The sequence below is a fragment of the Lynx rufus genome, unplaced genomic scaffold, assembly GCF_022079265.1.
Source record: "Lynx rufus isolate CCGP_SWC_20201006 ecotype Redwood Valley unplaced genomic scaffold, mLynRuf1.p SCAF_2, whole genome shotgun sequence".
Classification (NCBI taxonomy): Eukaryota; Metazoa; Chordata; class Mammalia; order Carnivora; family Felidae; genus Lynx; species Lynx rufus.
Genome location: NW_025814834.1, coordinates 144,990,587 through 145,000,997, shown reverse-complemented (window position 1 = coordinate 145,000,997; position 10,411 = coordinate 144,990,587).

The following is a 10,411-nucleotide window of genomic DNA, read 5'->3' as shown; positions in this document are numbered from 1 at the left end:
TGAACAAAAGTCATCAAATGATGTTAATCTCATGTTTCTGGCATTAGCATTTTAGGAACAAAATGGTGTTACAGATGTCAGAAAATTGATTGCATAAAATCTTGAAACCCACAAAACATGTAGGCTTAGGTCTTAGTAATTTCTGCTGTTTATGTAGTTTCAGCCCTACGCGTCACCGAGAAGTTATTTATCTTAAGAAACTGTGGCCAAATTTGGCGGGTAATGCTGTCTGCCAGTGTCTGCAGATGTATTGTTTCCGCCTACATTTGTGCGTGCCGTCTGTGGTCTTTAAAGAACACTATCTAACATTCGGCAGAAATGTCAACTCAACTGTTCAGATTTTTTTCTCTGTTCTAAGAACTGATGTTGCCATTTCCTAATTTTGTCAAATTCTGTTTGAACTGCCTGCCTTTCTTGAAAGGTGGGTATTATCACCCATGTGATAGATAAGTAATCAGAAGTAGTTAATGCTGTGTCAAATTACAGCAAGATTTTCAACAAAGTAACCACAAAGTTCAGTGCTAAGGCAAGTATTTACTAAATAATGACATTTTAGGTATCTAAAATGAAAAGACATTATTTTAGGAAAGCAGTTGCAAGTTGGATGAGAAGTTCAGAAAAGTGAAGGCAAAAGCTTAATGTGACCTAAATTTTTCTCAATAGAAGAAAATGCATTAGAAGAATAAATTGTCCTTGACAACTGTTTTAAGTGTTTTAAAAAATTAACAAAATAATGTATGGAAAAGAATTCAAAAGGATAAGTAAAAATCTCATGGGTGTGTGTGTGTGTGTACATAGCTTTTCTAAGGCAAGGAAGAGGACTAGAAAACAGTTGTAAGTGGTTTAGAATTCAGATTTAAGAATATACCATGTGCAAGTGCCATTTTAAGTTTAACACACCATCCCAGCCCTTAAAGTGGATTTCACCTTGGACCCTACTGAAGCAATTTGAGAAAAGTAGCAAGTTTAGCACTAGAAAATTTAATACTATCTTATGAAGGAAAACAGAATAAATAACTTCTAGATTCATCTCTAACTCTAGATTTAGAGAAGGCAAGTGTCACTCCCTCTAGTAGGAAACCCAAAATGAATCAAGGGATGGGCTTTTGACACCTGAAATCAACAGAAAAAGCACTGTCAGCTGGTGAATGAGTTGCAGAAATCAGAAAATGCAAGAGCCACCTTATAATTTCTTTCCAATCAGAATTTTTGTATATATTCCTTACCTACATTCTACTGATGTGTTTTTATAGGTGTATAATTATGTATTCATCTTTTGTATAAATTTCTTCTGTAACTTCTGTTAAGACTAGAAATGACTCCAGCTCGGATAAGACTATGACAGTAGATCAGAAGCAGACGTAGGGCTATGTAGCCTCACATTGTTTTTTTAGCTCCATCCATAGCAAAAGGAGGGGAATCCAGCCACCTCCAGATTTCTCTAGATACTCACTTTAATGCTTTTTTGCCCATAAGTTTCTGTATTTCTTCTGGCATGTAGCTGGTCTTCCTACACTCAAATATTCTGATTAAAAACAAAACCAGCCCCACTGTGTGTGTGTGTGTGTGTGTGTGTGTGTGTGTGTGTGAGTAATCTTTAGACAAATATTAGCAATACTCCTTTACAGTTTTCCCCCAAGTTTTGTGAAATGAATGCCTGGTGTTTCTGTGAGTGTCCTGTCTTTTTAACTTCTTATTTTATTTTAATGTTTGTTTATTTTTGAGAGGGGGGAGGTGCAGAGAGAGGGAGACACACAATCTGATGCAGGCTCCACGCTGTGAGCTGTCAGCACAGAGCCCGACACGGGGCTCTAACTCACAAATCGCTAGATCATGACCTGAGCCAGAGTTGGACACTTAACTGAGCCACCCAGGGGTCCCTAATTTCTTAAAACTCCACAGATAAATGGCATATGAAATGGGTACACTCAAAAAATAGAAACTCATTATCACTTTTATGTGTAAAAATAAACAGCAGCATCTTATATCTCTATTGTGTGTTTTGAGGAAGCATCTTTCTTATTTGTCCCTATGCAGTATGAAGACTAGGCCTGGCATTTACTGAGCAAGTGTTCAATAAATATTTGTTAACTGAATACATTTAAGTTACATTTAATTAATTTGCTTTCCTGGCAAGATATTAAGCCAAAAACCTGTGTTAATAAGGATGCCTATTCTCTTAAGTTTGGTACAATTTACTTGATAGGGAGTGACATAAAAGTGAAATGCCTCATTCCTTTTTACATAATCTCTTTTCAGTAGACTGTCTCTGCCCACGGCCATTACCTCCCCAAAATACGTAATTTAAATGAAAGCAGTATTTTGATTACAGGACTTAGGTTCAGAAGAGACCTAAAGGAGCCTTTGGACTTTTAGTTGCTGTTACTTACAACCCCTTTCCCTCCTGCGTATCCCAAATGTGTTCTTAGTAGGCTGTCAGACATCAGTCTTCCTCTAAAAAACCTGCCCTCATGACTCCAATCCAAATGATCATCTCCTTGATTTTCTATACCCAGATTATAAATTTCTGGAAGGTGGAGACTGTTTTATGTCCCCCGCTCCTCCATCCCACATTTCTTATCACATTAGAGAAGTACTCAGTCAAAACTTTGGGGCTGACTAGGAACCTGACACCAGGAGGTATTTCCAAACGCAACCAGAATAATCCCAGTTTAAGAACAGCCTCTTTTTTTTTTTTTTTTTTTTTTTGAGAGAGAATGAACAGGGGAGGAGTAGAGAGAGAATCCCAAGCAGGTTCCCTACAGTCCACATAGAGCCTAACACAGGGCTCAAACTTCCAAACCATGAGATCATGACCTGAACCAAAATCAAAAGTCTGGACACTTAACCAACGAGCCACCCAGGTGCCCCACCCCTTTTATTCTTAAACATCCACAGGATTTAACATCTCCTGATTTCCTGACTCCCCATCCTAGCTGTATCAGTTCTAATTTCCCTCCACTCCATTTTACTGGTGTTCCATTCCCATTGCTTTGACCTCAGTGGAGACAGAACAGCTGGTGGACATTCTGTCTGTAGTAGCTCTTCACATCCTTGTGAAAGAGGCTAGTGAGCAAAAATTTCATAATTATTACAGTTGTGTTTTTACCTCCCACAATGTACCAGGTGCCATAACAATCAAATCCATTTAAGGACTTGTAAGTATGCATAAAGTACTATGGGAAAGCATTATACACACACTTGATTATGCTGTGCCAAAGTGATTCATTTTCATACATGTAGGACCCTGTTCGTCTCAGATTTTCCTGAGACTGCTTCAGGTTAAAAAATGTCAGTCCTTGATGTGTTCTGTGGATTCCAACATTTCTGCATCCAAATTGCATTTTTAAGAATGTCAACTAGAAGTAGTATAAAATTGTTAGAAATGTGTTCTAGTTTTTTAGCTTTAAAAATATGTCTGCTGTATGGGGCACCTGGGTCCCTGGGTTGGTTGAGTATCCAACTCAGGTCATGATCCTAGGGTTGTGAGATCAGACCCATGTCGAGCTCCGAGCTGGGTGTGGAGCCTACTTGAGATTCTCTCTGCCCCTCCCCTCACTCTTGGGTGTGCTTGGTCTCTCTCTCTCTCTCTCTCTCTCTCCCTCAAAATAAACATTAAAAATATATATATAGGTTTGCTATAATGTGGCACTTGAGGCTCTCTTCTGCTGTGGGAACCAACTGATTTGAGTAAAATAGACAGTCTTCCAGTGTCTTTTAAACACCACATAGGGCCTTAAATATTTTCATTGAGGTTAAAAGCATAGATGTTAACAACTGGGAAACCAATGCCCCTGTACCTGTTACCGATTAAAAATAAACCATGTCTAGGAAACAATCAGCAAAACTAAAAGGCAACCGATGGAATGGGAGCAGATACTTGCAAACGACATATCAGATAAAGAGTTAGTATCCAAAATCTATAAAGAACTTATCAAACTCCACACCCAAAAAACAAATAATCCAGTGAAGAAATGGGCAAAAGACATGAATAAATACTTCTCCAAAGAAGACATCCAGATGGCCAACCGAAACATGAAAAAATGCTCAACATCACTCATCATCAGGGAAATACAAATCAAAACCACAATGAGATACCACCTCACACCTGTCAGAATGGCTAACATTAACAACTCAGGCAACAACAGATGTTGGAGAGGATGCGGAGAAAGAAGATCTCTTCAACTGCTGATGGGGATGCAAACTGGAAAACACTGCAGCCATTCTGAAGGGAACTACAGCCGCTCTTGAAAACAGTATGGAGGTTCCTCGAAAAATTAAAAATAGAACTAGTCTACATCCCAGCAATTGCACTACTAGGTATTTATCCAAAGGATATAGATATGCTGTTTCGAAGGGGCACATGCACCCCGATGTTTATAGCAGCACTATCAACAATAGCCAAAGAATGGAAAGAGCCCAATATCCATCGATGAATGAATGGATAAAGATATATATATACAATGGCGTATTACTCGGCAAGCAAAAACAATGAAATCTTGCCATTTGCAACTACGTGGATGGAACTAGAGAGTATTATACTAAGCAAAATTAGTCAGAGAAAGACAAATATCATATGACTTCACTCATATGAGGACTTTAAGAGACAAAACAGATGAACGTAAGGGAAGGGAAGCAAAAATAATATAAAAACAGGGAGGGGTCAAAACATGAAACTTAAATATGGAGAACAAACAGAGGGTTACTGGAGGGCTTGTGGGAGGGGGGATGGGCTAAATGGGTAAGGGGCATTAAGGAATCTACTCCTGAAATCATTGTTGCACTCTATGCTAACTAACTTGGATGTAAATTTAATAAATAAATAAATAAATAAATAAATAAATAAATAAAATTCAAGCAAATGCCAAAAGAAAAAAATAAAGTAAACCATGTCTAGAGGCAGCATAACAAAGGAGTCAGCCAAGTTTGGCTTTTCCCTGCACTGTGAGCCTTGGTTTGCTTAGCTGTAAAATGGGGTTTATATACCCACCTTAGCATTTGGAGGAATGTAAGAAGCATGCTCCCTCAGTATAATGTTGACACAGTACATAATTATTTTCCTTCCTTCCTTTCTTTCTTCCCCTTTCATTTCCCCCACTACAGGGGATACTGGCCTAAGAATATTCTTACATATTTCTTCCTTAACTTTTTTTTTTGCAAGCTCCTATTAGGACTTTTTAAACCACTGAATCGAAGATTGCCATAATCTGGGATGCTGTGAGCCTGACACTAGTAGCTCATTTTCTATACCTGGTGGTGTTCTATCCACCAGATGGCAGGAGTTCCTCTGGCATGTTCTATCAGTTGTCCTGACATGTTTGGACTAGTGTATCAGTAAGGCTATTAAAACAAACAAACAAAACATACACAAAAAATAATGGCCCTTACACAATTAAAACAATTTTGCCAGGCAAAGGGGAATGTGGGTGGGGTGGCTAGTGATCATATACCACACCCTCATCTTTTCCAGCCACAAACTTCTCATATGTTCTACTCTTTCTCCCCTGGGCTTTTTCATATCCTCCTTCCTTTGCCTGGAATACTTCGTTAAACGACGGCCTTGGTCACCTGAGTAACTCCTGTTCATTCTTAGGGCTCAGCTCAGACATCACCACCTTTAGGAATCCTTCCTTGACCTCTCATTCTGAGTTTAGTGCCCCATGCCTTTCCTCCCTAACCCTCAGATCTTGCTCATCATTAGAATCCTGTTCGAATGTTGCCTCCTCAAACAGGTCTCCTACTTATTTATCATCTCTTCCTCTAGAACCTAGAGCAGTGCTTTGGACAAGCGGACCATCAAAACCCCGTGGTAAGAAATGATGGTACTTCCACAGCACCCTGTAGCCTCCAGTCATTCCTATGTGGCATTCATGGCGTAAATCATCAGTCTCTTACCTGTATCGTTTACTAGATTGTAAAGTTCATGACAACGAGAATCGTGCCTATTTCATGAACCACTGTATCTTCAATGCCTAGCATACAGTGAGGCCTCAGTAAATATTTGTTGAAAACTGAGCATACATAACACTAATATACACCTGTACACAGTGGGACTATAGTGAAGCAAATTGTGTTTTGAGGAGCTCAGCGAAGCAGAGGAAGAGACACAGTCGCAGGGCTACTATTTATGCTCGGCTTTTTCCCTGCTACAACAGCATCTGTGTGTGAGTGCTTATTGTGAGCCTCCAGACAAAAGCATTCTAAGCTCTTTGCCCCATGGGTGAAGACTGAACACCTGGCTAAAAGAAAGCCACGTTCTAGAGATGAAGCCTCTGTATGGTTTAAGGATGAGGAGATGCCTGATCAAAGTAAGTCTCCAAGTACAAATGCTGGAGGCTTCTCTGTTCCTAACTAAGTTCCCAAGTGGAAGAAAATGCAGCAGGGCCTGACACGTAGTATGCCTGCAGAAATATTGAGTGGCTCATTTTCTCCCCCCGTGCTCCCTACTGCTGAAGTTAACACTGACTCTGTTTTGCCCACTCTCCCCCACCTCAGCAGTGAAAATGGGGCTGAGCAATTCTCCCTGCTCCCTCTTACCTCCTCCTGCCTCCGGCTCCCCACTCACCTGCTTCTTCAGCCTTCCCTTCCTGTGCATCCCCCCGCCCCGCCTCTTGCTGTAGCCACTGACGAAAGGCAAGCCAAGATTGGTAGTAAGTGAAAAGGCCGTGGTATTTCCCACCCCAACATCAAAACCTAAACTGATTTTCCCTGACCCTGAGGAATCATGAGGTGCACCTGGTGCCCTCAATAAAGCCAAGTTGTTTTGATCACCCCAGTGGGACCAAGATGTTTACGTTCTTCTCTCTCTCACCACCACAACGTGAGATGGATCCAAATATGTTGCAACAGCGTGGCCTTGGGCCCGCGGCTCTTGAGTTATGAAATGTTGTGGCAAACTCTCCTCGTACAGCGATGTTATCAGCAAAGGACTCCGTCCTGAACCCTATCAGTTAGGATGCGAGAGGGCTTTCTTCTTGTCTGTGCTCGCAGATTTTCAAAATGCGTCTCCCTGATGGAACAAACACCTGAAATCCTTGCGGAAATAGAGGCAAGAATCCTCTGGCAATTCCCTTTTTCCTTCCCAGACACCATGTTTATACAGTCCATCTAAGCGGGGGCTTGGCAGTGGCACATGAGCCCCCTGAACCTGATGCTTCCCTAAGTGCACATTTAAGGGGTGACAGATGTTTGAACTGGCGGCTGGACCGCAGTAGGTGGAAATAAGAACACCGTGTTCCTTTCCATGTGGAATCATGGATAGTTTCTCCAGCATGCGATAAAGTCGCGGTGAGAAGGAAAATCTGCATTTTAGTTTTTTGGTTTTCCTCTGGATATAAATTTTAGGAAATCTCTCCATATTGCAAAATCTCATAGGACTTTCTCCCTCCTTTAGAGCCTTGCATTGTCCTGATTTATATGCCTAGTTTATCCTTGAGCCATGTCTCATTGGTGTTCACATTCCAAACTCATCCTTTTCCCCACCCAGTGTCTGACATAGGTTTTACACTGAATAGGCATTCAGTGACTCTGTGGGATAGTTCAAGTCGCTTTAGAGCTGTTTTCATCCAAGCCTTCCATTACCCAGTCTGATTTGGGGAATTCAGTATTTAAGATGCTAGAAAGACGACTGTAGGAGACTCAAGTTGGGGTACATGCTTAAGTCTCAACAGCTCCCTTTTTCTTTGGGGAACTCCCTAATACACAGGAGTGGTCCCCCAGTGATCATATCAGTGTTGTTACCCTGCCCTCTCCCGAACACACCCCACCAAAGCTGATTTATCCCAGGCTCACACCTGACCAGGCAGGTTTCCTTCAAATTTTTACTTCCAGATGTTCGAAACTTTGAGGGAGTGGGCTTGAGCTGGGTCCTATTAAAGACTGGTATCTTAATGGAAGATTCAGACTTTCATTCCCTTGTCTGTGCTGGTTCACGCTTCACCTGCGATCTGGCCTTCAGCTCCTTCAGTTATGTAAGCTGCCCTAGCATCCTTCCAGGAAATCCTTTTGTGCTCAGGTGGGCTAGGGTTAGTTTCTTCTGCACATACTCAAAGGATCTGAGCCAGTGCAGTGATGGAAAAGCACACAAAGAAAGCCTGCTGGGCTTTGAGACCTGACACTACCTTCCACTTGCTGTGTGTTATAATACAAGTCATACCCTACTCTGAACCTCACACATTCATCTTTACGTGAATGATCCGGACCAATGCTGGTGAGAATGCACTGAAGTTTGGATGCAATTGTAAGATGTGGAAATGGCAGAGGGAGTTCGTTCTGAGAATGACAAATAGCATAGGCAAAGACATGTATGCAGGAAAGCAGGAACCTGTTTGGGAAGCAGAGAGCTCTTCTGGAGGATGAGACTCCTTGTTTTTATTTATTTATTTATTTATTTATTTATTTATTTATTTACTTATTTATTTGAGACTCCTCGTTTTAAAGTATAAGTTGTATTATTACTTAGGTATGACAAGGCTGACAGGAGAAGACTGCCTTTGAAAAGAGTTATACTCACAATCCCAGGAGAAAGGTCATACATACCATTCCCCACGGGGCCACATGGGGAAGCATCACAGCTGGTCAGGAGCAGGGCAAAACATGGCCAAGAGCCTTCAGTGTGGTTTCCATGGGAAGAAATAGGCAAGATGGGATAAGCATGTTTAGTGCTCGGTTAGGTGGAGTAACAACCTAGGTTGGGGGGTTCAGGGGCCTAGGGGCTGGCCCTGGGGTGTTTCAGGCAGAAGAGGGTCGTCCTGAGGGTGAGAGACTGATAAAGGAGGCGGTTGGGGTGTGGGCTCTGGACTGGGTTTTTGTTTTGTTTTGTTTTGTTTTTAAGTAAACTCTATATCTGATGTGGGGGCTTGAACTCATGACCCCAAGATCAAGAGTCACATGCTATACTGAGCCAGACAGGTGCCCTGATTTGTCTTTTTTTTTTTTAATTTTTATTTATTTATTTATTTATTTATTTTGAGAGAGGGCATATGCACACACGTGTGTGCGTGTGTGCTCACACACACACACACACACACACACACACACACACACACGGTTGTGGCTGAATACCACAACTGTAAGATCATGACCTGAGCCTAAATCAAGAGTCTGACACTTAACAGACTGAGCCACCTAGGCACCCTGGTTTGCCTTTTTTAAAGTAAACCCTACACCTAACGTGGGGCTCAAACTCACAACCTTGAGATCAAGAGTCTCACCATCAAATGAGGCAGCCAACTGCCCCTGGTTTGCCTTTCAAAGGTGAACTCTGGGGCTAGTTGTTTACTATCTCTAGGAATTAGCAGGCCCTAGGAGGGGCAGTCCCTCCAGGGTCAGCAAGGCCTAGATGTCGAAGAATCACAATACAAAAACAAACAACCAAAAAACAAAAAGCCATGGTTGATACCTCCCTGTAGGAAAGAAGAAGGACTTGAGAGAGGACATGGGAGTTGGGATTAGATCATTAGGCACCACAGACATTAAGCTAAGGGGTTTGGGTTTCATTTTATAAATTCTTCTGCAGCACCCTGAAGGACTTTAAGCAGGGGGATGATATAAGAGCTCTCTATTAGGAATGCTATTCTGGGGAACCTGGGTGGCTCAGTCGGTTAAACATCCAACTCCTGGTTTCGGCTCGGGTCATGATCTCCCAGTTCATGAGATTGAGCCCCACCTCGGGCTCCATGCTGACAGTGCAGAGCCTGCTTGGGATTCTCTCTTTCTCCTTCTCTCTGCACCCCCTCCCCACTCTCTCTCTCTCTCAAAATTAATAAATAAACTTTAAAAAAAAGGACTACTATTCTGGTGCCTTTGGACAGGATGAGGTAGAATTTAAGGATTAGATCAACAGGACCTAGTGACTAACTGGATTTGGGGAGGTGGGAGAAGAAAGGAGTAAAAACTAACTCCAATATTTCAAGCTTTTGTGATTAGAAGATAGTATTACTATCAATAGATAGGGGCATCTGAGGAGTAGGCACCCCCAACAGGAGACTTGGGAGGGAAGTGGGCAGAAATGATGGGATAGGTTTCACAGATGTCAGGAGGGAAATGGCACCAGCACATTGTGCTGTGTGACGGTGGTCAATAGGCAGTTCCCAAGTATTGTTGCTTTGTGTGATTATATGGCACTATGCGTATCTCAGCTCCCCAGCTATTTCAAAAGAACTCTAAAAGACTTGTGTCTTACCGTCTTTGTCTTACCCCAACACACAGCACAGAGCCCCACTCCCTTTGTCCCTGCCCTCTGAAGGTTAACCTAGACTATTTGTCAGAAGGTACAGCCACCAGACTTATCCACAGAAAACGGAACCAGTCTCTGTCACTGCCTACCAAAGGTGTCAGAAAGTTACACACTCAGGATACTGATAACAGACTGCCTTACCTCTGCAAATGAAGGGGCTTTCTAGATGTTCTC